This window comes from Oncorhynchus keta, chromosome 31 (assembly GCF_023373465.1).
Source record: "Oncorhynchus keta strain PuntledgeMale-10-30-2019 chromosome 31, Oket_V2, whole genome shotgun sequence".
In the NCBI taxonomy this organism is placed as follows: domain Eukaryota; kingdom Metazoa; phylum Chordata; class Actinopteri; order Salmoniformes; family Salmonidae; genus Oncorhynchus; species Oncorhynchus keta.
In genome coordinates, this window is record NC_068451.1 from 24947563 (window position 1) to 24971746 (window position 24184).

A 24184-nucleotide genomic window follows, 5' to 3' on the forward strand; every position below is an offset into this window, starting at 1 on the left:
AACCATACAGGATCTTGACACAAATATGAATGTAAAACTACAGCTTGTTTATTAGCATACATCATATGAAACAGAAATGCATACACAGCATAGCATAGACAGTAGATATTGACTACAGCAGTATCTGAGTTATTAACAGCCACGAAGCGTATGAAGCTAAATTTGTGGGATTAAGTGTGCGAGAGTGTGTGTGTGTGTGTGTGAGCTTGTGTAATGGTTTGTCGTGTGTATCAGCGACTAAGTAAAGCCAAAACCACACACGTCAAAATTTGCATCAAAGCCGCGTCAATTCACATACACTGCGTAGCATATGCAACTCAACTGTCATGACAATCCATAACAAAAAGTTGTGTTTATTAAGTTCGATATGTAGCCCTTTTGAATTACTGTATGTTCCTTTGGCCTCACCGTATACGGAGCCACCGTAATGCATCCTGTTTCCTGAAGTCCACCATCATCTCCTTTGTTTTGTTGACGTTGAGTAAGAGGTTATTTTCTGGAGTGTGGAGTAGGGAAAATAACCTCTCACTCAACGTCAACAAAACAAAGGAGATGATCGTGGACTTCAGGAAACAGCAGAGGGAGCAGCCCCCTATCCACATCGACGAGACAGTAGTGGAGAAGGTGGAAAGTTTTAAGTTCCTCAGCGTATACAACATGGACAAACTGAAGTGGTTCACCCACACAGACAGCGTTGTGAAGAATGCGCAACAGCGCCTCAGCGCCTCTTCAACCTCAGGAGGCTGAAGAAATTTGACTTGTCACCTAAAACATTCACAAACCTTTACAGATGCACAATTGAGAGCCTCCTGTCGGGCTGTATCGCTGCCTAGTACGGCAACTGCTCCGCCCACAACCGTAAGGCTCTCCAGAGGGTGGTGTTGTTTGCACAACCGTAAGGCTCTCCAGAGGGTGGTGTTGTTTGCACAACGCATCACCGGGGGAAAACTACCTGCCCTCCAGGACACCTACAGCACCTGATGTCACAGGAAGGCCAAAAAGATCATCAAGGACAACAACCACCCGAGCCACTGCATGTTCACCCCGCTAGGTCAGTACAGGTGGATCAAAGCTGGGACCGAGAGACTGAAAAACCGCCTCTATCTCAAGGCCATCAGACTGTTAAACAGCCATTGCTAACATAAAGTGGCTGCTGCCAATATACAGACTCAAATCTCTTGCCACTTTAATATATTGAATACATGTATTTAATAAAGGTATCACTAGTCACTTTAAATAACACCACTTAAATAATGTCTACATATCCTGTGTGTTCCTTTGGATTCACCGTATTTCAGCTTTTACTCATCTCATATTGTTGAAGTCAGACGTTTACATACACCTTAGCCAAATACATTTAAAATCCATTTTTCACATTCCTGACATTTAGTGAGAGTAAAAATTCCCTGTCAGTTAGGATCACCACTTTATTTTAATTTTTGTAACCCCTTTTTCACCCCAATTTCATAGTATCCAATTGTTTTTAGTTGTTACTATCTTCTCTCATCGCTACAACTGCCGTATGGGTTCGGGAGAGACGAAGGTCATGCGTTTTCCGAAACACAACCCAACCAAGCCACGCTTCTTAACACAGCAAGCATCCAACCCAGCCGCACCAATGTGTTGGAGGAAACACCGTGCCATTAGTGACCTGGTCAGTGTGCACTGCACCCGGCCCGCGACAGGAGTCGCTAGCGCGCGATGAGAGTATATGCCTACCGGCCACACCCTCCCTAACCCGGACGACACAAGGCCAATTGTGCATCGCTCCATGGACCTCACGGTGGCGGCCGGCTGCGACAGAGCCTGGGCTCTAACCCAGAGTCTCTGGTGGCACAGCTAGCACTGCGATGCAGTGCCTTAGACCACTGTGCCACCCGGGAGGCCCATCACCACTTTATTTTAAGAAAGTGAAATGTCAGAATAATAGTACAGAGAATGATTCATTTCAGCTTTTATTTCTTTCATCACATTCCCAGTGGGTCATAAGTTTACATGCACTCAATTAGTATTTGGTAGCATTGCCTTTAAATTGCTTAACTTGGGTCAAACGTTTCGGGTAGCCTTCCACAAGCGTCCCACAATAAGTAGGGTGAATTTTGGCCCATTCCTCCTGACAGAGCTGATGTAACTGAGTCAGGTGTATAGGCCTCCTTGCTGGCACACACTTTTACAGTTCTGCCCACAAATATTCTACAGGATTGAGGTCAGGGCTTTGTGATGGCCACTCCAATAACTTGACTTTGTTGTCCTTAAGCCATTTTGCCCCAACTTTGGAAGTATGCTTGGGGTCATTGTCCATTTGGAAGAACCATTTGCGACTAAGCTTTAACTTCCTGACTGATGTCTTGAGATGCTGCTTCAATATATCCACATCATTTTCCTATCTCATGATGCCATCTATTTTGTGAAGTGCACCAGTCCCTCCTGCAGGAAAGTACCCCCACAACAAGATGCTGCCACCCCCGTGCTTCACAGTTGGGATAGTGTTCTTCGGCTTTCCTCCAAACATATCGATGGTCATTGTGGCCAAACAGTTCTATTTTTGTTTCATCAGACCAGAGGACAATTCCCTAAAAAGTACGATCTTTGTCTCCATGTGCAGTTGCAAACCGTTGTCTGGCTTTTTTTATGGCGGTTTTGGAGCAGTGGCTTCTTCCTTGCTGAGCGGCATTTCAGGTTATGTTGATATCGGACTCGTTTTATTGTGGATATAGATACTTTTGTACCTGATTCCTCCAGCATCTTCACAGGGTCCTTTGCTGTTGTTATGGGATTGATTTGCACTTTTCACACCAAAGAAGATTTATCTCTAGGAGACAGAACGCATCTCCTTCCTGAGCGGTATGACGGCTGCGTGGTCCCATGTTGTTTATACCTTACGTACTATTGTTTTTACAGATGAACGTACCTTCAGGCGTTTGGAAATTGCTCCCAAGGATGAACCAGACTTGTGAAGGTCTACAAGGTGTTTGCTGATTTCTTTTGATTTTCCCATGATGTCAAGCAAAGAGGCACTGAGTTTGAAGGTAGGCCTTGAAATACATCCAAAGGTACACCTCCAATTAACTCAAATTATGAAAATTAGCCCATCAGAAGCTTCTAAAGCCATTACATAATTTTCTGGAATGTTCCAAGCTGTTTAAAGGCACAGTCAACTTAGTATATGTAAACATATGTATATGTAAACTTCTGACCCACTGGAATTGAGATAGAGTTTATCTATAATCTGTCTGTAAACAATTGCTGGAAAAATGAGTTTGTTAACAAGAAATTTGTGGAGTGGTTGAAAAAGGAGTTTTAATGACTCCAACCGAAGTGTATGTAAACTTCTGACTTCAACTGTATCTACTGTATGCCGCACAGCCATCCATATATTTAAATGTACATATTCTTATTCATCCCTATACTTTGTGTGTATAAGGTAGTCGTTGTGAATTTGTTAGATTACTTGTTAGATATTACTGCACTGTTGGAACTAGAAGAACGAGCATTTCGCTACACTTACATTAACATCTGCTAACCATGTGTATGTGACCAATAAAATTGTATTTTGTTTTTTATGTTGGCTCATGACAATGAAAAGAGTAGTAACTAATACACCCTAGCAGTTTATGAAGAATTGAGCTATTCTCGTTCTTTCTACTTAACCAGATTCTCTCCTGAACAGAGTTCCTCTTGTTTCCCAGACGTAGCCTGCCTACGCTATATGCCTGTGATCTAAATCCACACAGGTAGAAATAAAGTTATTGTTTTCAAATATGTATTATTGGCACTGGCAGCTAAACTTATCAACACTAAATGGACACTTTTTAAATATACATGTCACAATTCCAGACATAACAATGTGCACCATGAATTTTCTGCCAATTTATCTGCTCACTTTACCTGCATTGCTTCACATAGATGCGAAAAAATAGATTTGCTTTATAATTTGAAGAGCATAACAACATTGACAGATTTGTTGCTGCTGACCGGTCTGTTTTCTCTCATTCACTAGCGCGCATTATAATTCCATCATGTTCGAGCGTGTAAAAAAAAAAAGCTTTTATTTATTTATTTGGGCTTGTGTGTGTCTGTGTGTCTGTGTCTGTGTAAAGGAAACTAATGCAAGGCTACAGTTACAGTCCTATTCCATCATATCAAGCCCGTTCCTCCTACAGCAAGCCTGCCAGTCCTTGTTCGGGCCACATTACAGTTTCAGTCCTATTCCATCATATCAAGCCCGTTCCTCCTACAGCAAGCCTGCCAGTCCTTGTTCGGGCCACATTACAGTTTCAGTCCTATTCCATCATATCAAGCCTGTTCCTCCTACAGCAAGCCTGCCAGTCCTTGTTCGGGCCACATTACAGTTTCAGTCCTATTCCATCATATCAAGCCCGTTCCTCCTACAGCAAGCCTGCCAGTCCTTGTTCGGGCCACATTACAGTTTCATACAGTGGTTAATGGTGATGGTGTCACAAACCACTTTACTCTGTACTACACTACACAGGGGTGGCAGGTATCCTAGTGGTTAAGAGCGTTGGCCCAGTAAACGAATACTATATGATAGAGAATAAACTAAATATGAGAGAGAGTGCAGAATTAGCAACATATCATGCATCTCTATTGTCACATTGACTCCTAGGCCTACAAACTGTACACCCTAATGTAGATGCCTTTCCTGCCATAATGCCTCTGGTACAGTTTACCCTCACCTCTCCGTCTCAAACCGGCTTTTCCTCTCCAGACTCATTCTTCACTCTGTCATCAGATTTCACTTTCACCGGCTTCTCTCTCCTTCTTTCTCCATTTTTTTTTATCTCACTCTGACATTCGTCATTTTTCAACGTGTGGAGCTCGAAAACTCCTCCTCCCAGTACCCACTCCCCCTCTCCCTTCTCTGTCCTTCCTCTCCTCTATGTACTAACTAGAGATACACCTAGGTAACAGGTCACTCTCATCCCTCTACGCTCCCCTCTGCCCTCTCTCTCTCTCTCACATCCCCTCATCTTTACACCATGGTGTAAAAACACCCTTCTAGTGACAGATAGTAAATGGTGGAGATAAACTTGCCTTTCTGAAATCAAATGAACTTGATCTGATCTGAAAATTACACATTGGAAAAAGATAGAAAAATATAGTCTAACACACATAAATGTGTGCCTGTCTCTTTAAGAACGCAGACACAGTCCAAGGTGCACACGGAGCTGTATTTATGCACGGTTAAACCGTGATAGGTATTGTGTGCATGCATTCTGAAGGGGTTTAATAAGGGTGGAAGATAAACGCTCAGTGCATTCATATAGTATTTTCCACCAACCCCCTCCCAACCCTACTGCATCTACACACATACACACCGAGATCAGGGACATTATGCATACTTCCACTCCCTACTGAGGATGAAGAGAAAAGCTGTAAACCGCTGCTGTTTCACGTCTGGGCGGCTGCCTAATTCCAGAGCTAGACGACGCCACAGTGACACACTGGCAGCGACACACAGAAGCCGGGCTGGCTGCTCCCACCATGCGTCCTTTTATTCCGCTTCAGCGCAGATAAAACGCAGACGGCGCCATAGCCGACCTCCCCAGTCCAGCCTCAACGGTCCCGCCTTCCCCTGCCGGGTTTAGCGACCAGCCATACTGACACCACACGCAGACAAGCATCTGGACAGACAAACGTGGTCCTGAGATATCAATGTCTGTCATGTTTAGGCTACTGAAATAACGGCGTTAATCCACACACACATAACAATTGTCTCGAATTGAGACAGAAGAGGCCTATTCGACGAATGCCAGTCCAATGTCTGAATCACAACACAGATATGCACACACACTGTCGAAAATGAGTGAAATAAAACGAAATGAAGGCACTATTCTCCCGTCTCCTCGTTCGCAGTCCTTCTCCTTTCACCGTATATGTGCCTCTTTCTCCCCTCTCCCTGCTTCCACCGGCCCAAGAATCGATCTCCGCAGGATCGATAAGTTGGCATGAATATTCCCTGCCTGCAGAGAGGGTAGTTCGGGAGAGACGGAGGCTGAGGCACAGGCGTACGGAGCGGAGGAGAGGGGAAGGATGGAGAGAAACGACAGAAAACAAACGGGGAAGAGGGATACATCACCAGGAGAAAAGGAACGTAAATAAACACCAGATGAACCCGTCGCGCATTACGCGCACGTGCTCTTTCAAGGGAATGGAGAAAATGACGTTTACGCGCAATTATTTGCAATCTAACTATGGACTTTTATGTCTGTTTATTTACACATTTAAAACAAGAGAGAAGAGGAGTGAGTGTATTCCAGCCTTCAACACAGAAGTGTGTGTGCCCAGAACACATTCCAGTTCCCGAGTGGATAATCGGCACCGAAAAGCGCGCTACATGGGAGTCGTTAAGGTGGGGCGGGTATGCATGACTGAGCCTCACGGACGTGGCAATAATAACGGAAAATGTCTTACCGGAGTCGGAACGTAGAGCCAACGGGGACTTGAGACGCCAGGCGTTGAGGTCAGGGGCAGTTCTCTGAAACATGAACGGCACCGGCAAGGGAACAAACATGATCTTCCTCCGTCTTCTGGTTTTGTTTCATATAATATAATTTTTCAGTAATATTTTGACAAGATGTTTCCTCTTCTGTGTATCTTCGTCCGTTTGAAATGTATTTGATATCGAAAACGTAGAACATTCGTTGTTTAGCTTACCAGTTGATGGCGCGTACACTATGCTGGATAGCTCTATTTACATTTCTGGATGTCTGTTTCTCTTCGGCAGGATTTTGGGTGTAAATGTGTATAGAACATATGGTGCTCCCTTGAGTGTGCAGCAATCAGGCTAATGAAACAGCCCAGACCCAACACACAGACGGATAGAACCACAACTGAACTCCCATTACTATATCAGAAGAACACTATCAGGACTAATATAGTAATAATACTTGTATTATAAGCCTGATTTTGCTCCTGTCTCTCTCGTATGCCGTGGCAAACTGTAAGTGTGTAGCATACAATAGCCTAATCGTTATATTTCTCCTGTATGCGTTTATATTAGCATAGTCTCAATGTTAGCCCACTGTTTTCCTATCGACAGGCGTGAGAACAAACACCGTAACAGTCGCTAGTTTCTTAGCTTCACTCACCGTGGTTAGCTTTGGTTTGCGCTGGTAAATAAAACTGAAGAAGAAAGAATAACAGACGCTGAAGTGCGTAAAGGCCAACAATTATTGTGATATATTTGGATTTGTTATTTTTGGTTAATCTACTTTATTTGGTGTACAGCTGATCGCACTCTCTCACTGTCCCTCGCATGTAGGCTATATACACACAAATTCACCAATACGCAGGCTACAAAGCAGCGAATCGTGTTTAAAATGCATGTAAAATAGCCGCATTAAGATAATCAACTGAAATAAATAAACATTTGGAAAGGCTACACAATGTGCCCGCTTGGCCTACGCTCCTCCTCCCTCACTCCCTGTCACAAGGCAGTAATTAAAACGCAATCAATCGATAAAGAAATAAATAAAGCCAAACAAATAAATAAAGAACGGAAACAACATAAAAAGAAAGCTGAATATCCGTTACGTTTCTGGTTCTTGTCGGAGCACTTGCCTATCTTTCCGTCCATCCGCCTGTGTGTCTTTCTGTCTGCCTGTTTGTCCCAGATATTTGGGAACCCCAATAGCTCACTCGACCCGGCTCCCTCCAGTATTCTAGCGATCTGCCACTACGCTGGCTGCAACATTGAAGCGAGAGAGCACCCGCAACTCACACATTACCACCCCCCCACCCCCTCCTCCCTCATGCTCTCTCTCTCTGCTCCCTCGCTCCATCCTTACCCCCCACCCCCTCCTCCCTCATGCTCTCTCTCTCTGCTCCCTCGCTCCATCCTTACCCCCCACCCCCTCCTCCCTCATGCTCTCTCTCTCTGCTCCCTCGCTCCATCCTTACCCCCACCCCCTCCTCCCTCATGCTCTCTCTCTCTGCTCCTCGCTCCATCCTTACCCCCACCCCCTCCTCCCTCATGCTCTCTCTCTCTGCTCCCTCGCTCCATCCTTACCCCCCACCCCCTCCTCCCTCATGCTCTCTCTCTCTGCTCCCTCGCTCCATCCTTTCCCCCCACCCCCTCCTCCCTCATGCTCTCTCTCTCTGCTCCCTCGCTCCATCCTTTCCCCCCTCCTCCTCCTCCCTCATGCTCTCTCTCTGCTCCTCCTCCATCCTTTCCCCCTCCTCCTCCTCCCTCATGCTCTCTCTCTCTGCTCCCTCGCTCCATCCTTTCCCCCCCTCCTCCTCCTCCCATCATGCTCCTCTCCTCCCTCTGCTCTCCCCTCGCTCCATCCTTTCCCCCTCCTCCTCCTCCCTCATGCTCTCTCTCTCTGCTCCCTCGCTCCATCCTTTCCCCCTCCTCCTCCTCCCTCATGCTCTCTCTCTCTGCTCCCTCGCTCCATCCTTTCCCCCCTCCTCCTCCTCCCTCATGCTCTCTCTCTCTGCTCCCTCGCTCCATCCTTTCCCCCCTCCTCCTCCTCCCTCATGCTCTCTCTCTCTGCTCCCTCGCTCCATCCTTTCCCCCCTCCTCCTCCTCCCTCATGTTTCTCTCTCTGCTCCCTCTCCATCCTTTCCCCTCCTCCTCCTCCCTCATGCTCTCTCTCTCTGCTCCCTCGCTCCATCCTTTCCCCCCCTCCTCCTCCCTCTCTCCCTCCATCCTTTCCCCCTCCTCCTCCTCCCTCATGCTCTCCTCTGCTCCTCGCTCCATCCTTTCCCCCTCCTCCTCCTCCCTCATGCTCTCTCTCTCTGCTCCTCGCTCCATCCTTTCCCCCCTCCTCCTCCTCCCTCATGCTCTCTCTCTCTGCTCCCTCGCTCCATCCTTTCCCCCCCTCCTCCTCCCTCATGCTCTCTCTCTCTGCTCCCTCGCTCCATCCTTTCCCCCTCCTCCTCCTCCTCATGCTCTCTCTCTCTGCTCCCTCGCTCCATCCTTTCCCCCTCCTCCTCCTCCCTCATGCTCTCTCTCTCTGCTCCTCGCTCCATCCTTTCCCCCTCCTCCTCCTCCCTCATGCTCTCTCTCTCTGCTCCCTGCTCCATCCTTTCCCCCCTCCTCCTCCTCCCTCATGCTCTCTCTCTCTCTGCTCCTCGCTCCATCCTTTTCCTCCTCCTCCCTCCCTCTCTCTCTGCTCCCTCGCTCCATCCTTCCTCCCTCTCCTCCTCCCTCATGCTCTCTCTCTCTGCTCCCTCGCTCCATCCTTTCCCCCTCCTCCTCCTCCCTCATGCTCTCTCTCTCTGCTCCCTCGCTCCATCCTTTCCCCCTCCTCCCTCCTCCCTCATGCTCTCTCCTCATGCTCCATCCTTTCCCCCTCCTCTCCTCCCTCATGCTCTCTCCTCTGCTCCCTCGCTCCATCCTTTCCCCCCTCCTCCTCCTCCCTCATGCTCTCTCTCTCTGCTCCCCTCTCCATCCTTTCCCCCTCCTCCTCCTCCCTCATGCTCTCTCTCTCTGCTCCCTCGCTCCATCCTTTCTCCCCTCCTCCTCCTCCCTCATGCTCTCTCTCTCTGCTCCCTCGCTCCATCCTTTCCCCCTCCTCCTCCTCCCTCATGCTCTCTCTCTCTGCTCCCTCGCTCCATCCTTTCCCCCTCCTCCTCCTCCCTCATGCTCTCTCTCTCTGCTCCTCGCTCCATCCTTTCCCCCTCCTCCTCCTCCCTCATGCTCTCTCTCTCTGCTCCTCGCTCCATCCTTTCCCCCTCCTCCTCCTCCTCATGCTCTCTCTCTCTGCTCCCTCGCTCCATCCTTTCCCCCTCCTCCTCCTCCCTCATGCTCTCTCTCTCTGCTCCCTCGCTCCATCCTTTCCCCCTTCCTCCTCCCTCCTCTCCTCTCTGCTCCCTCGCTCCATCCTTTCCCCCTCCTCCTCCTCCCTCATGCTCTCTCTCTGCTCATCCTCGCTCCATCCTTTCCCCCTCCTCCTCCTCCCTCATGCTCTCTCTCTCTGCTCCCCTCGCTCCATCCTTTCCCCTCCTCCTCCTCCCTCATGCTCTCTCTCTCTGCTCCCTCGCTCCATCCTTTCCCCCTCCTCCTCCTCCCTCATGCTCTCTCTCTCTGCTCCCTCGCTCCATCCTTTCCCCCTCCTCCTCCTCCTCCCTCATGCTCTCTCTCTCTGCTCCCTCGCTCCATCCTTTCCCCCTCCTCCTCCTCCCTCATGCTCTCTCTCTCTGCTCCCTCGCTCCATCCTTTCCCCCTCCTCCTCCTCCCTCATGCTCTCTCTCTCTCGCTCCATCCTTTCCCCTCCCTCTCCTCCCCATCCTTTTCCCCCCCTCCTCCTCCCTCATGCTCTCTCTCTCTGCTCCCTCGCTCCATCCTTTCCCCCTCCTCCTCCTCCCTCATGCTCTCTCTCTCTGCTCCCTCGCTCCATCCTTTCCCCCTCCTCCTCCTCCCTCATGCTCTCTCTCTCTGCTCCCTCGCTCCATCCTTTCCCCCCTCCTCCTCCTCCCTCATGCTCTCTCTCTCTGCTCCTCGCTCCATCCTTTCCCCCTCCTCCTCCTCCCTCATGCTCTCTCTCTGCTCCTCGCTCCATCCTTTCCCCCTCCTCCTCCTCCCTCATGCTCTCTCTCTCTCTGCTCCCCTCGCTCCATCCTTTCCCCCTCCTCCTCCTCCCTCATGCTCTCTCTCTCTGCTCCCTCTTTTCCATCCTTCCTCCCCTCCTCCTCCTCCCCTCATGCTCTCTCTCTCTGCTCCCTCGCTCCATCCTTTCCCCCTCCTCCTCCTCCCTCATGCTCTCTCTCTCCTCCCTCGCTCCATCCTTTCCCCCCTCCTCCTCCTCCCTCATGCTCTCTCTCTCTGCTCCCTCGCTCCATCCTTTCCCCCCTCCTCCTCCCTCCATCCTCTCTCTCTCTCTGCTCCTCGCTCCATCCTTTCTCCCCTCCTCCTCCTCCCTCATGCTCTCTCTCTCTGCTCCCTCGCTCCATCCTTTCCCCCCTCCTCCTCCTCCCTCATGCTCTCTCTCTCTGCTCCCTCGCTCCATCCTTCCTCCCCTCCTCCTCCTCCCTCATGCTCTCTCTCTCTGCTCCCTCGCTCCATCCTTTCCCCCCTCCTCCTCCTCCCTCATGCTCTCTCTCTCTGCTCCCTCGCTCCATCCTTTCCCCCCTCCTCCTCCTCCCTCATGCTCTCTCTCTCTGCTCCCTCGCTCCATCCTTTCCCCCCTCCTCCTCCTCCCTCATGCTCTCTCTCTCTGCTCCCTCGCTCCATCCTTTCCCCCTCCTCCTTCCTCCCTCATGCTCTCTCTCTCTGCTCCTCGCTCCATCCTTTCCCCTCCTCCTCCTCCCCTCATGCTCTCTCTCTCTGCTCCCTCGCTCCATCCTTTCCCCCTCCTCCTCCTCCCTCATGCTCTCTCTCTCTGCTCCCTCGCTCCATCCTTTCCCCCTCCTCCTCCTCCTCCCTCATGCTCTCTCTCTCTGCTCCCTCGCTCCATCCTTTCCCCCTCCTCCTCCTCCCTCATGCTCTCTCTCTCTGCTCCTCGCTCCATCCTTTTCCTCCTCCTTCCTCCCTCATGCTCTCTCTCTCTCCTCCCTCCTCCATCCTTTCTTCCCCCTCCTCCTCCTTTTCCCTCCCTCATGCTCTCTCTCTCTGCTCCCTCGCTCCATCCTTTCCCCCTCCTCCTCCTCCCTCATGCTCTCTCTCTCTGCTCCCTCGCTCCATCCTTTCCCCCCTCCTCCTCCTCCCTCATGCTCTCTCTCTCTGCTCCTCGCTCCATCCTTTCCCCCTCCTCCTCCTCCCTCATGCTCTCTCTCTCTGCTCCTCGCTCCATCCTCTCCTCCTCCTCCCTCTCATGCTCTCTCTGCTCCTCGCTCCATCCTCCCCTCCTCCTCCTCCCTCATGCTCTCTCTCTCTGCTCCCTCGCTCCATCCTTTCCCCCTCCTCCTCCTCCCTCATGCTCTCTCTCTCTGCTCCTCGCTCCATCCTTTCCCCCTCCTCCTCCTCCCTCATGCTCTCTCTCTCTGCTCCCTCGCTCCATCCTTTTTCCCCTCCTCCTCCTCCCTCATGCTCTCCCTCTCTGCTCCCTCGCTCCATCCTTTCCCCCTCCTCCTCCTCCCTCATGCTCTCTCTCTCTGCTCCCTCGCTCCATCCTTTCCCCCTCCTCCTCCTCCCTCATGCTCTCTCTCTCTGCTCCCTCGCTCCATCCTTTCCCCCTCCTCCTCCTCCCTCATGCTCTCTCTCTCTGCTCCTCGCTCCATCCTTTCCCCCTCCTCCTCCTCCCTCATGCTCTCTCTCTCTGCTCCCTCGCTCCATCCTTTCCTCCTCCTCCTCCTCCTCCCTCTGCTCCTCTCCATCCTTTCCCTCTCCTCCTCCCTCATGCTCCATCCTTTCCCCCTCCTCCTCCTCCCTCATGCTCTCTCTCTGCTCCCTCGCTCCATCCTTTCCCCCCCTCCTCCTCCCTCATGCTCTCTCCTCTCCCTCGCTCCATCCTTCCTCCCTCCTCCCCTCCCTCATGCTCTCTCTCTGCTCCCTCGCTCCATCCTTTCCCCCTCCTCCTCCTCCTCATGCTCTCTCTCTCTGCTCCTCGCTCCATCCTTCCCCCCTCCTCCTCCTCCCTCATGCTCTCTCTCTCTGCTCCCTCGCTCCATCCTTTCCCCCTCCTCCTCCTCCCTCATGCTCTCTCTCTCTGCTCCCTCGCTCCATCCTTCCCCCTCCTCCTCCTCCCTCATGCTCTCTCTCTCTCTGCTCCTCGCTCCATCCTTCCCCCCCTCCTCCTCCTCCCTCATGCTCTCTCTCTCTGCTCCCTCGCTCCATCCTTTCCCCCTCCTCCTCCTCCCTCATGCTCTCTCTCTCTGCTCCCTCGCTCCATCCTTCCTCCCCTCCTCCTCCTCCCTCATGCTCTCTCTCTCTGCTCCCTCGCTCCATCCTTTCCCCCCTCCTCCTCCTCCCTCATGCTCTCTCTCTCTGCTCCCTCGCTCCATCCTTTCCCCCCTCCTCCTCCTCCCTCATGCTCTCTCTCTCTGCTCCTCGCTCCATCCTTTCCCCCTCCTCCTCCTCCCTCATGCTCTCTCTCTCTGCTCCTCGCTCCATCCTTTCCCCCTCCTCCTCCTCCCTCATGCTCTCTCTCTCTGCTCCCTCGCTCCATCCTTCCTCCCTCCTCCTCCTCCCTCATGCTCTCTCTCTCTGCTCCTCGCTCCATCCTTTCCCCCTCCTCCTCCTCCCTCATGCTCTCTCTCTCTGCTCCCTCGCTCCATCCTTTCCCCCTCCTCCTCCTCCCTCATGCTCTCTCTCTCTGCTCCCTCGCTCCATCCTTTCCCCCTCCTCCTCCTCCCTCATGCTCTCTCTCTCTGCTCCCTCGCTCCATCCTTCCCCCCTCCTCCTCCTCCCTCATGCTCTCTCTCTCTGCTCCCTCGCTCCATCCTTTCCCCCTCCTCCTCCTCCCTCATGCTCTCTCTCTGCTCCCTCGCTCCATCCTTCCTCCCTCCTCCTCCTCCCTCATGCTCTCTCTCTCTCTGCTCCTCGCTCCATCCTTTCCCCCTCCTCCTCCTCCCTCATGCTCTCTCTCTGCTCCTCGCTCCATCCTTTCCTCTCCTCCTCCTCCCTCATGCTCTCTCTCTCCCGCTCCATCCTTCTCCCCTCCTCCTCCTCCCTCATGCTCTCTCATCCTCGCTCCATCCTTTCCCCCTCCTCCTCCCTCATGCTCTCTCTCTCTGCTCCCTCGCTCCATCCTTCCTCCCCTCCTCCTCCTCCCTCATGCTCTCTCTCTCTGCTCCCTCGCTCCATCCTTTCCCCCCCTCCTCCTCCTCCCTCATGCTCTCTCTCTCTGCTCCCTCGCTCCATCCTTTCCCCCCCTCCTCCTCCTCCCTCATGCTCTCTCTCTCTGCTCCCTCGCTCCATCCTTTCCCCCTCCTCCTCCTCCCTCATGCTCTCTCTCTCTGCTCCCTCGCTCCTCCCTTCCCCCCTCCTCCTCCTCCCTCATGCTCTCTCTCTCTCCCTCGCTCCATCCTTTCCCCCTCCTCCTCCTCCCTCATGCTCTCTCTCTCTGCTCCCTCGCTCCATCCTTTCCCCCTCCTCCCTCCTCCCTCATGCTCTCTCTCTCTGCTCCCTCGCTCCATCCTTTCTCCCTCCCTCCTCCTCCTCCCTCATGCTCTCTCTCTCTGCTCCTCGCTCCATCCTTTCCCCCTCCTCCTCCTCCCTCATGCTCTCTCTCTCTCTGCTCCCTCGCTCCATCCTTTCCCCCTCCTCCTCCTCCCTCATGCTCTCTCTCTCTGCTCCCTCGCTCCATCCTTTCCCCCTCCTCCTCCTCCCTCATGCTCTCTCTCTCTGCTCCTCGCTCCATCCTTTCCCCCTCCTCCTCCTCCCTCATGCTCTCTCTCTCTGCTCCTCGCTCCATCCTTCCCCCCTCCTCCTCCTCCCTCATGCTCTCTCTCTCTGCTCCCTCGCTCCATCCTTTCCCCCTCCTCCTCCTCCCTCATGCTCTCTCTCTCTCTGCTCCCTCGCTCCATCCTTTCCCCTCCTCCTCCTCCCTCATGCTCTCTCTCTCTGCTCCTCGCTCCATCCTTTCCCCCCTCCTCCTCCTCCCTCATGCTCTCTCTCTCTGCTCCCTCGCTCCATCCTTCCCCCCTCCTCCTCCTCCCTCATGCTCTCTCTCTCTGCTCCTCGCTCCATCCTTTCCCCCTCCTCCTCCTCCCCTCATGCTCTCTCTCTCTGCTCCCTCGCTCCATCCTTTCCTCCTCTCCTCCTCCTCCCTCATGCTCTCTCTCTCTGCTCCTCGCTCCATCCTTCCCCCTCCTCCTCCTCCCTCATGCTCTCTCTCTGCTGCCCTCGCTCCATCCTTTCCTCCTCCTCCTCCTCCCTCATGCTCTCTCTCTCTGCTCCCTCGCTCCATCCTTTCCTCCCTCCTCCTCCTCCCTCATGCTCTCTCTCTCTGCTCCCTCGCTCCATCCTTTCCCCCTCCTCCTCCTCCCTCATGCTCTCTCTCTCTGCTCCTCGCTCCATCCTTCCTCCCCTCCCTCCTCCCTCATGCTCTCTCTCTCTGCTCCCTCGCTCCATCCTTTCCCCCTCCTCCTCCTCCCTCATGCTCTCTCTCCCTCGCTCCATCCTTTCCCCCTCCTCCTCCTCCCTCATGCTCTCTCTCTCTGCTCCTCGCTCCATCCTTTCCCCCTCCTCCTCCTCCCTCATGCTCTCTCTCTCTGCTCCCTCGCTCCATCCTTTCCCCCTCCTCCTCCTCCCTCATGCTCTCTCTCTCTGCTCCCTCGCTCCATCCTTTCCCCCTCCTCCTCCTCCTCATGCTCTCTCTCTGCTCCCCTCGCTCCATCCTTTCCCCCTCCCTCCTCCTCCCTCATGCTCTCTCTCTCTGCTCCCTCGCTCCATCCTTCCTCCCTCCTCCTCCTCCCTCATGCTCTCTCTCTGCTCCCCTCGCTCCATCCTTTCCCCCTCCCTCCTCCTCCCTCATGCTCTCTCTCTCTGCCCTCGCTCCATCCTTTCCCCCTCCTCCTCCTCCCTCATGCTCTCTCTCTCTGCTCCCTCGCTCCATCCTTTCCCCCCTCCTCCTCCTCCCTCATGCTCTCTCTCTCTGCTCCCTCGCTCCATCCTTTCCCCCTCCTCCTCCTCCCTCATGCTCTCTCTCTCTGCTCCCTCGCTCCATCCTTCCCCCCTCCTCCTCCTCCCTCATGCTCTCTCTCTCTGCTCCCTCGCTCCATCCTTTCCCCCCTCCTCCTCCTCCCTCATGCTCTCTCTCTCTGCTCCCTCGCTCCATCCTTTCCCCCCTCCTCCTCCTCCCTCATGCTCTCTCTCTCTGCTCCCTCGCTCCATCCTTTCCCCCCTCCTCCTCCTCCCTCATGCTCTCTCTCTCTGCTCCCTCGCTCCATCCTTTCCCCCCTCCTCCTCCTCCCTCATGCTCTCTCTCTCTGCTCCCTCGCTCCATCCTTTCCCCCCTCCTCCTCCTCCCTCATGCTCTCTCTCTCTGCTCCCTCGCTCCATCCTTTCCCCCCTCCTCCTCCTCCCTCATGCTCTCTCTCTCTGCTCCCTCGCTCCATCCTTTCCCCCTCCTCCTCCTCCCTCATGCTCTCTCTCTCTGCTCCTCGCTCCATCCTTTCCCTCCTCCTCCTCCCTCATGCTCTCTCTCTCTGCTCCCTCGCTCCATCCTTTCCCCCTCCTCCTCCTCCCTCATGCTCTCTCTCTCTGCTCCCTCGCTCCATCCTTTCCCCCTCCTCCTCCTCCCTCATGCTCTCTCTCTCTGCTCCCTCGCTCCATCCTTTCCCCCCTCCTCCCTCCTCCCTCATGCTCTCTCTCTCTGCTCCCTCGCTCCATCCTTCCTCCCCTCCTCCTCCTCCCTCATGCTCTCTCTCTCTGCTCCCTCGCTCCATCCTTTCCCCCTCCTCCTCCTCCTCCCTCATGCTCTCTCTCTCTGCTCCTCGCTCCATCCTTTCCCCCTCCTCCTCCTCCCTCATGCTCTCTCTCTGCTCCCTCGCTCCATCCTTCCTCCCTCCTCCTCCTCCCTCATGCTCTCTCTCTCTGCTCCCTCGCTCCATCCTTTCCCCCTCCTCCTCCTCCCTCATGCTCTCTTTCTGCTCCCTCGCTCCATCCTTTCCCCTCCTCCTCCTCCTCATGCTCTCTCTCTCTGCTCCCTCGCTCCATCCTTTCCCCCCTCCTCCTCCTCCCTCATGCTCTCTCTCTCTGCTCCCTCGCTCCATCCTTCCTCCCCTCCTCCTCCTCCCTCATGCTCTCTCTCTCTGCTCCCTCCCTCCATCCTTTCCCCCTCCTCCTCCTCCCTCATGCTCTCTCTCTCTGCTCCTCGCTCCATCCTTCCTTCCTCCTCCTCCCCTCTCTCTCCTCTCCTCCATCCTTTCCCCCTCCTCTCCTCCCCTCTGCTCTCTCTCTCCTCGCTCCATCCTTTCCCCCTCCTCCTCCTCCCTCATGCTCTCTCTCTCTGCTCCCTCGCTCCATCCTTTCCCCCCTCCTCCTCCTCCCTCATGCTCTCTCTCTCTGCTCCCTCGCTCCATCCTTTCCCCCTCCTCCTCCTCCTCATGCTCTCTCCTCTGCTCCCCCTCCATCCTTTCCCCCTCCTCCTCCTCCCTCATGCTCTCTCTCTGCTCCCTCCTCCATCCTTTCCCCCTCCTCCTCCTCCCTCATGCTCTCTCTCTCTGCTCCCTCGCTCCATCCTTTCCCCCCTCCCCTCCTCCCTCATGCTCTCTCTCTCTGCTCCTCGCTCCATCCTTTCCCCCTCCTCCTCCTCCCTCATGCTCTCTCTCTCTGCTCCTCGCTCCATCCTTTCCCCCTCCTCCTCCTCCCTCATGCTCTCTCTCTCTGCTCCTCGCTCCATCCTTTCCCCCCTCCTCCTCCCTCATGCTCTCTCTCTCTGCTCCCTCGCTCCATCCTTTCCCCCTCCTCCTCCTCCCTCATGCTCTCTCTCTCTGCTCCTCGCTCCATCCTTTCCCCCTCCTCCTCCTCCCTCATGCTCTCTCTCTCTGCTCCCTCGCTCCATCCTTTCCCCCCTCCTCCTCCTCCCTCATGCTCTCTCTCTCTGCTCCCTCGCTCCATCCCTCCTCCTCCCGCCTCTCCCTCGTTTTCAGCGCCGCTGCTGAAGGTATCCTGTATTGATTTCTGTCTTCTTTCCTCTTAATAAGACCATGCTATAATGATGCGAATGGTGATCATTACATTACTGCTTGTCTGGGAGACTGGGATCACAGATAACTGGAGAAGTCAACCAATAGGCACATACATTATGTTATTTATTATACTGAACAAAAATATAAACGCAACATGCAACAATTTCAAAGATTTACTGAGTTGCAGTTCATATGAGGAAATCAGTCAATTTAAATTAATTAATTAGGCCCTAATCTATGAATATCACATGACTGATACCTTTAAAAAAAATGGGCCTCAGGATCTCCTCAATGTATTTCTGTGAATTCAAATTGCCATCGATAAAATACAATTGTGTTCGTTGCCAGTAGTTTATGCCTGCCCATACCATAACCCTACCACCACCATGGCGGACCCTGTTCACAACGTTGACATCAGCAAACCTCTTGCCCACATGACACCAAACACATGGTCTGCGATTGTGAGACCGGTAGAACATTCAATTCTGTGTGTAGTCAGCATGCCAATTGCACGCTCGCTCACAACTTGAGACATCTGTGGCATTGTGTTGTGTGATAAAACTGCACATTTTAGAGTGGACTTTTATTGCCCCCAGCACAAGGTGCACCTGTGTAATGATGATGCCGTTTAATCAGCTTCTTGATATGCCACATCTGTCAGGTAGACGGATTATCTTGGCAAAGGATAAATGCTCACGTACAGGGATGTAAATAAATGTATGTACAACATTTGAGAGAAAATAAGCATTTTGTGCGTATGGAACATTTGTGGGATCTTTTACTTCAGCTCATGAAACATGGGACCAACACTTTACATGTTGCGTTTATATTTGTGTTCAGTGTATAATACGACAAAAGTTGATAGCCGACATTTTTTTCCCATCACTGCAATTGTTAACTATTGAAATTCATTTTGTTCAGAAAGATACAACCTATGATAAATATTTATATTTTAATCAAATTATGTTTGAATTTGTTTTATCTCTCCCATTAAATTGCGTGAGGGAATCTTTGCATTAAGTCATCGTTCAGCCTTAAACATTCAGACAGTTGAACACTTGTTAGGAACCACCTTCGTTGTCTAACGCATTATAAATAGCTATAAGCATTTATAACAAAGCATGGCTGTTTAAATTCCTCCCTGCATCCATGACCAGGACCATGACGCACAGGTCCTTCTTAAAATGCTTCAATTCGGCGAATACAATTTATTCAACTTCAAAATGACTTACGTGTCATGATCTAACTTAATCAACACCATTCATGTAACTCAGAATATACGACTTTTCTATGTGGAGAAACGTCATCTGCTACAGGTAAGGCTTTGACCATGAGCAAAATCCCACTCCGGTAAGGCCAGCAGAGGCCGTATAGCTACCGGCTGCACGCGGAAGAGCACCGGTTCAACCAACATCTCACCTCCCGCATGCAGGCAACATCTTGGCGTATTGCCGTGCACGTAGCGCGCGCCCTCTTTCTAGACTTCATCGCCTCACCTCCCTCGTACCAAACCGATATATAACACGCGGTGAATTACCACGCTATACACTAGATTATTGTCGATATAGATGTTTAAACAGAAAGATCTATACAAACATCTAAATCAATAGCATTGAGTAAGACCTCCACGTTACAGTCTATAGGCCTCTTGCTACCAATTAAATATGAAATGTTAAACGTTATGACTGATTCATGAAAAACACAGGCCTATCGATATAGTCATACAATATATTTATTATTCATATTAGTACAAGTATTATTTGTATTATTATGATGATTATTATTATCATTATTATTATTCCTTCACCGTTTTGGTTTCACTGCAGGCCAGGGATATGTGCTAGTTTCTAATTATGAGAAATGTGTCCTATTTCCAGCCTTCATCTCTACCTCCGAATACACCACAATACAACACGGTTTATTGTCCCTCTCCCTCCGCTCCACGTATGACAGATGACATCCGCAAGTCCAACGAGAGGACGGAGGGATGTGGTTGAGGAGAGGATGGAGGGAAGGGGAGAGAAGCGACTAGTTGTCCTTCACGCACCCCCTTTTCGAACAGAGGTAACCGCGCGCGCGCCCCGCTCCTTCCTCCTCCCAGACAAAAGCAATTATTTCTTGTAGAATGTAGTGTGGTTGTGCGCGTCTGTGGGAGAGAGGGATAGAGGTAGGGTATGTGAGATTGAAGGAGGGGAAAATAAGATGGTGTTGGAGGGGATGGGAGGATGAGGGGGGCCCTAACACCTTCAGCATCCCCCCATCCTCCTCCTCTCACTACTCTGTCCAACTCTTCTCTTTCCTTTATCTGCAAATGTCATCGGATGTCATCTGTCATATGTGGAGCTGACATCCAACCAAATAAACTCTGTGTCCTACCCAAAGCTGTACCACAAGTACCCACTCCCATATGCACCTTACTAAAACATTTATCTTGTTTTTTAAACATAGGATTACATTTGGGCACTTGCTTTTTCAGTAATTACCTGCAAACAAACTTTTGCAAGACAAATTATATAAATGCAAGTCGCCAGCAAGACAGACAAACAGACACTTATTTCATACTTTGCAATAGATATAAGAAATATACTGTGTGTTGTTCTTGCCATGGCAAACAGTAGTCGAGCCACAGGGCTATACCCAACCATACTATACACCTGGACCAAATACATAACTTCTCTCTCATGTCGGTCTTTGTGCCTCCCCTCTCTCTCTATGTGATAATGCCCAGGCAGGGAGCCTGCAGGGAGGCTGCTCCAGACTTCCCCTCCCCTGTGGCCTCCATGGACCCCTGGAGCCCAGAGAGAAAACCCCTGGGAGGCCTCACCATCCAATAACCCCTGCTGCTCTGGACCATTCTCACCAGGGGCCCGGACGGCCTGGGACAGATTGTCCACTGATGGGACTGGTACTTGGTCAAACAGAGAAAATAGAGAGGCTCTTCTCATCCCCTTTTTTTTAATGAAGGGGGACATCTAGTCAGTTGTACAACTGAATGTATTCAACTGAATCGTGTCTTCCGCATTTAACCCAACTCCTCTGAATCAGAGAGGTGTAGCAGGGGGCTGCCTTAATTGTCATCCACGTCATCGGCATAACAACAGATGTTTACCTTGTCAGCTCGGGGATTTGATCCAGCAACCTTTCGGTTACAGGCCCAACACTCCTACCCACCAGGCTACCTCTGAGATGGAGATGGAAAGGAGTCATTGTCACTGTTATTATTCTGTACTGTTATGTTATTGCAAGGTACTGTATGGTAATGGCTATATGGATGCTTGATAGTCAATACAATTGTTTTAATTGACATTTGTTTGATCATTAATAAAGAAAGCATTACACTCATAGCCTGAAGAAAATGACGTGAAATTGGCATATTTTCTCCTAACATGATATGTTGCATATTTTGAGGTATGATTCATTTGAGATGATTGTACAATCTATATAAAACAATAGTATTAGCACACTTCCTTATGGTTATTCCAAACCTGTCTGTACATTTATTGGGCGTATTCCTGTTACACGTTTCACCATTTTAAGCCAATTTCAATATTGGGGATTACCAGATTATTGGCCCCATTGTGGTAAAAAATGGGATCTCAGATATATTTTTATTTCATTACAATGGTATGACAATGTTATTACAAATACATAGATTTCATTGCTTAATTTGTACAAAAATCCTACATTTTCTTTCCATTTAAATAGGCATTAATGGATAGAAATAAAATTCCCAGGCTGATTACAAGGTTGTTGTTTCTTAATAAATGTTGCATACTTTATTGTGTGTGATAACATGTCCTGATTAACGGTTAGTTCATCTGCCATTTTCTCTGTAGAACGATATATTGCTATTTATAATCAGGATTTTGATTTCAAAAAAATAAATGAGATATTTTTAAACAATAAATCAAAGCTTCATCTATGCATTCAGGAAAAATGAATAACATCCAACAAAATTGACAACAAATTCTATCAATCACCAATGACATACATAGAATGCAGAATGTTCCTAAAGATGTCATAATGGTATATCCTTCTTGAAATATTCCATTGGGAAGCTGGGTGGTTAGAACCCATGAGCCTTCCAAAAGAAGTGTGTAACTATGTACGAGCTGTGTGTGAGTGTGTACTGCATGCGTGCATGATGTGTGTGCTTCACTATGTATTTGTCTGTGTCTACTGTCCATGTGCATGCTATGTCATGGTTATTATTAAATGGGGACGTCACATTGACAAATGAGCTGGTTGAATTCAATTCTCACTCATCAATAACACCCATGTCCCCAAATCAATATCAGGCAACAGTTATTGTTACTGTCGCCGTCAGAGTGGTAACAAGACCACATTACAATGAACAATACTCTCTCACTGTGACACTGCCTAGATTCAATCCAATACCACCTAGCATCAACCCAGACCTCTCACATCCTCAATCACGACACTGTCACTACAATACCACCTAGCACCAACCCAGACCTCTCACATCCTCTATCACTACACTGTGTCACTCCAATACCACCTAGCACCAACCCAGACCTCTCACATCCTCTATCACTACACTGTGTCACTCCAATACCACCTAGCACCAACCCAGACCTCTCACATCCTCTATCACTACACTGTGTCACTCCAATACCACCTAGCACCAACCCAGACCTCTCACATCCTCTATCACTACACTGTGTCACTCCAATACCACCTAGCACCAACCCAGACCTCTCACATCCTCTATCACTACACTGTGTCACCCCAATACCACCTAGCACCAACCCAGACCTCTCACATCCTCTATCACTACACTGTGTCACTCCAATACCACCTAGCATCAACCCAGACCTCTCACATCCTCAATCACTACACTGTCACTACAATACCACCTAGCACCAACCCAGACCTCTCACATCCTCTATCACTACACTGTGTCACTCCAATACCACCTAGCACCAACCCAGACCTCTCACATCCTCTATCACTACACTGTGTCACTCCAATACCACCTAGCACCAACCCAGACCTCTCACATCCTCAATCACTACACTGTGTAGGACACACACACAAACAATTAGGGTTCGCCAAGGGTTCTTCTAAGATCCTCAAAGTTCTTTGAAGAACCTTGGGGTTCTTGGCACTGAAAATGGCCCCCAAAAGGATTTTCCAAGAAACCCATAGGATGTGGGGTTCTTCGAGGAACCTCCTCAGTTGGTGGGAGTTCTTGCAGGAACCTAAATGCCCAACTGAAATACTTGGATTTGAATTTGAAAGGACAGCAGGTGCAGGCACTTAACTGAAAAATGTAAAGATCTCCTCAATGTAAGGTTGGTCCCTTATATGATCTAAATGGATATTGTTTTATGATGATACCATCTCTCTTTTCATATTTGTGCAAATCTTTCTAAAACAGAAAATGGACACAATTCAATGGATATCAATCAACAAAGCGGTGAGAATATGTAGGCTGTAAGAACATGTTGAAGGCTGGCTGTGTTGAACTGCTCACCTTTGTGTCTGTGTCTGCAGGTATACAGACGAGGAGGCATACAAAGGCATGTCAATTGGTATTGGTACAGTATGTAATACTGATCACATGTACCATCCTCAATGAATATCCCATAGGCCTCTACATTATGGACAAGATGTGGGGATGAAAACCATTATCCATACAGTTTTTTTCATTCACATTCACCACAAAAACCAAGGTATGAATTCTGTCTTGTGCATATTTTGTTAATCATTTGTAAAAATGACAATTTTTTTGGATTCCCAGACTTCACCCTCCCTACACCTCTGATGAATATAACAGGAAACCTGTTTGATCACCATGCACTGCAAAGAACATCAACACATTAACATCAACACGCCAGGGGATATACCCAGTAGACTTGGGGGCTGATGGGAGATTACCTCATATTTAGATTTTTACTCTGCTTTGCCACTAAAATCATAATAAACTCTGAGAACTAAAGTATTGTTGTTATTGTTACACATATTATTATTAATAATAATAACAGAGCAGGGGGGGTACAATAACAGAGAGAAAATGCAAAATTCACACAAATCCATATGCTGACCTGATGTATAGATTTATCAAGATAAATTGGACATGATGGATGGTGTTATGTTGTGTGTGTGTAGGTGGAGTCCATGTGTTGATCTACAGTATCTAGCGTTAGTGTACTATGCAGAACTGAAGACACAAAGCAAACACAGGGAAATAAATCATGTGTGAGCATACAACAGACTCCATGTAGACAACACAAGCATGAAAGTGCACACACACGAACGCACGCACTCACACTCACACTCACACACACACACACACACACACACACACACACACACACACACACACACACACACACACACACACACACACACACACACACACACACACACACACACACACACACACACACACACACTCCTGCACACACACACACACACACACACACACACTCCTGATCCCCATCTCTGTCTCCCCTCCTCCTATAGTGAATAAGCAGCCAGTCCATCTTAAGACCTTGTTCTTCCTGTATTTCTTGTCTTTTTTATTAGTTTTTATTAACTTTGCCTCCCTCTCTCTGTCAGCACTTTCAATAATCAATGCTGATATATTGCCAATATCCAGCCAAGTCCCCGGTGTCAT

General features: G+C 50.4%; 1 long non-coding RNA gene across 1 annotated transcript; it reads left to right on the plus strand.

Annotated features, from left to right (window-relative positions):
- The first annotated feature begins 5344 nt into the window (after positions 1-5344).
- Positions 5345-21696, plus strand: LOC118381418 (uncharacterized). Its single transcript, XR_004825091.2, has 3 exons — positions 5345-6554; positions 19419-19605; positions 20270-21696. It is a non-coding gene; the product is annotated as an uncharacterized LOC118381418 (long non-coding RNA).
- Positions 21697-24184: the final 2488 nt, after the last annotated feature.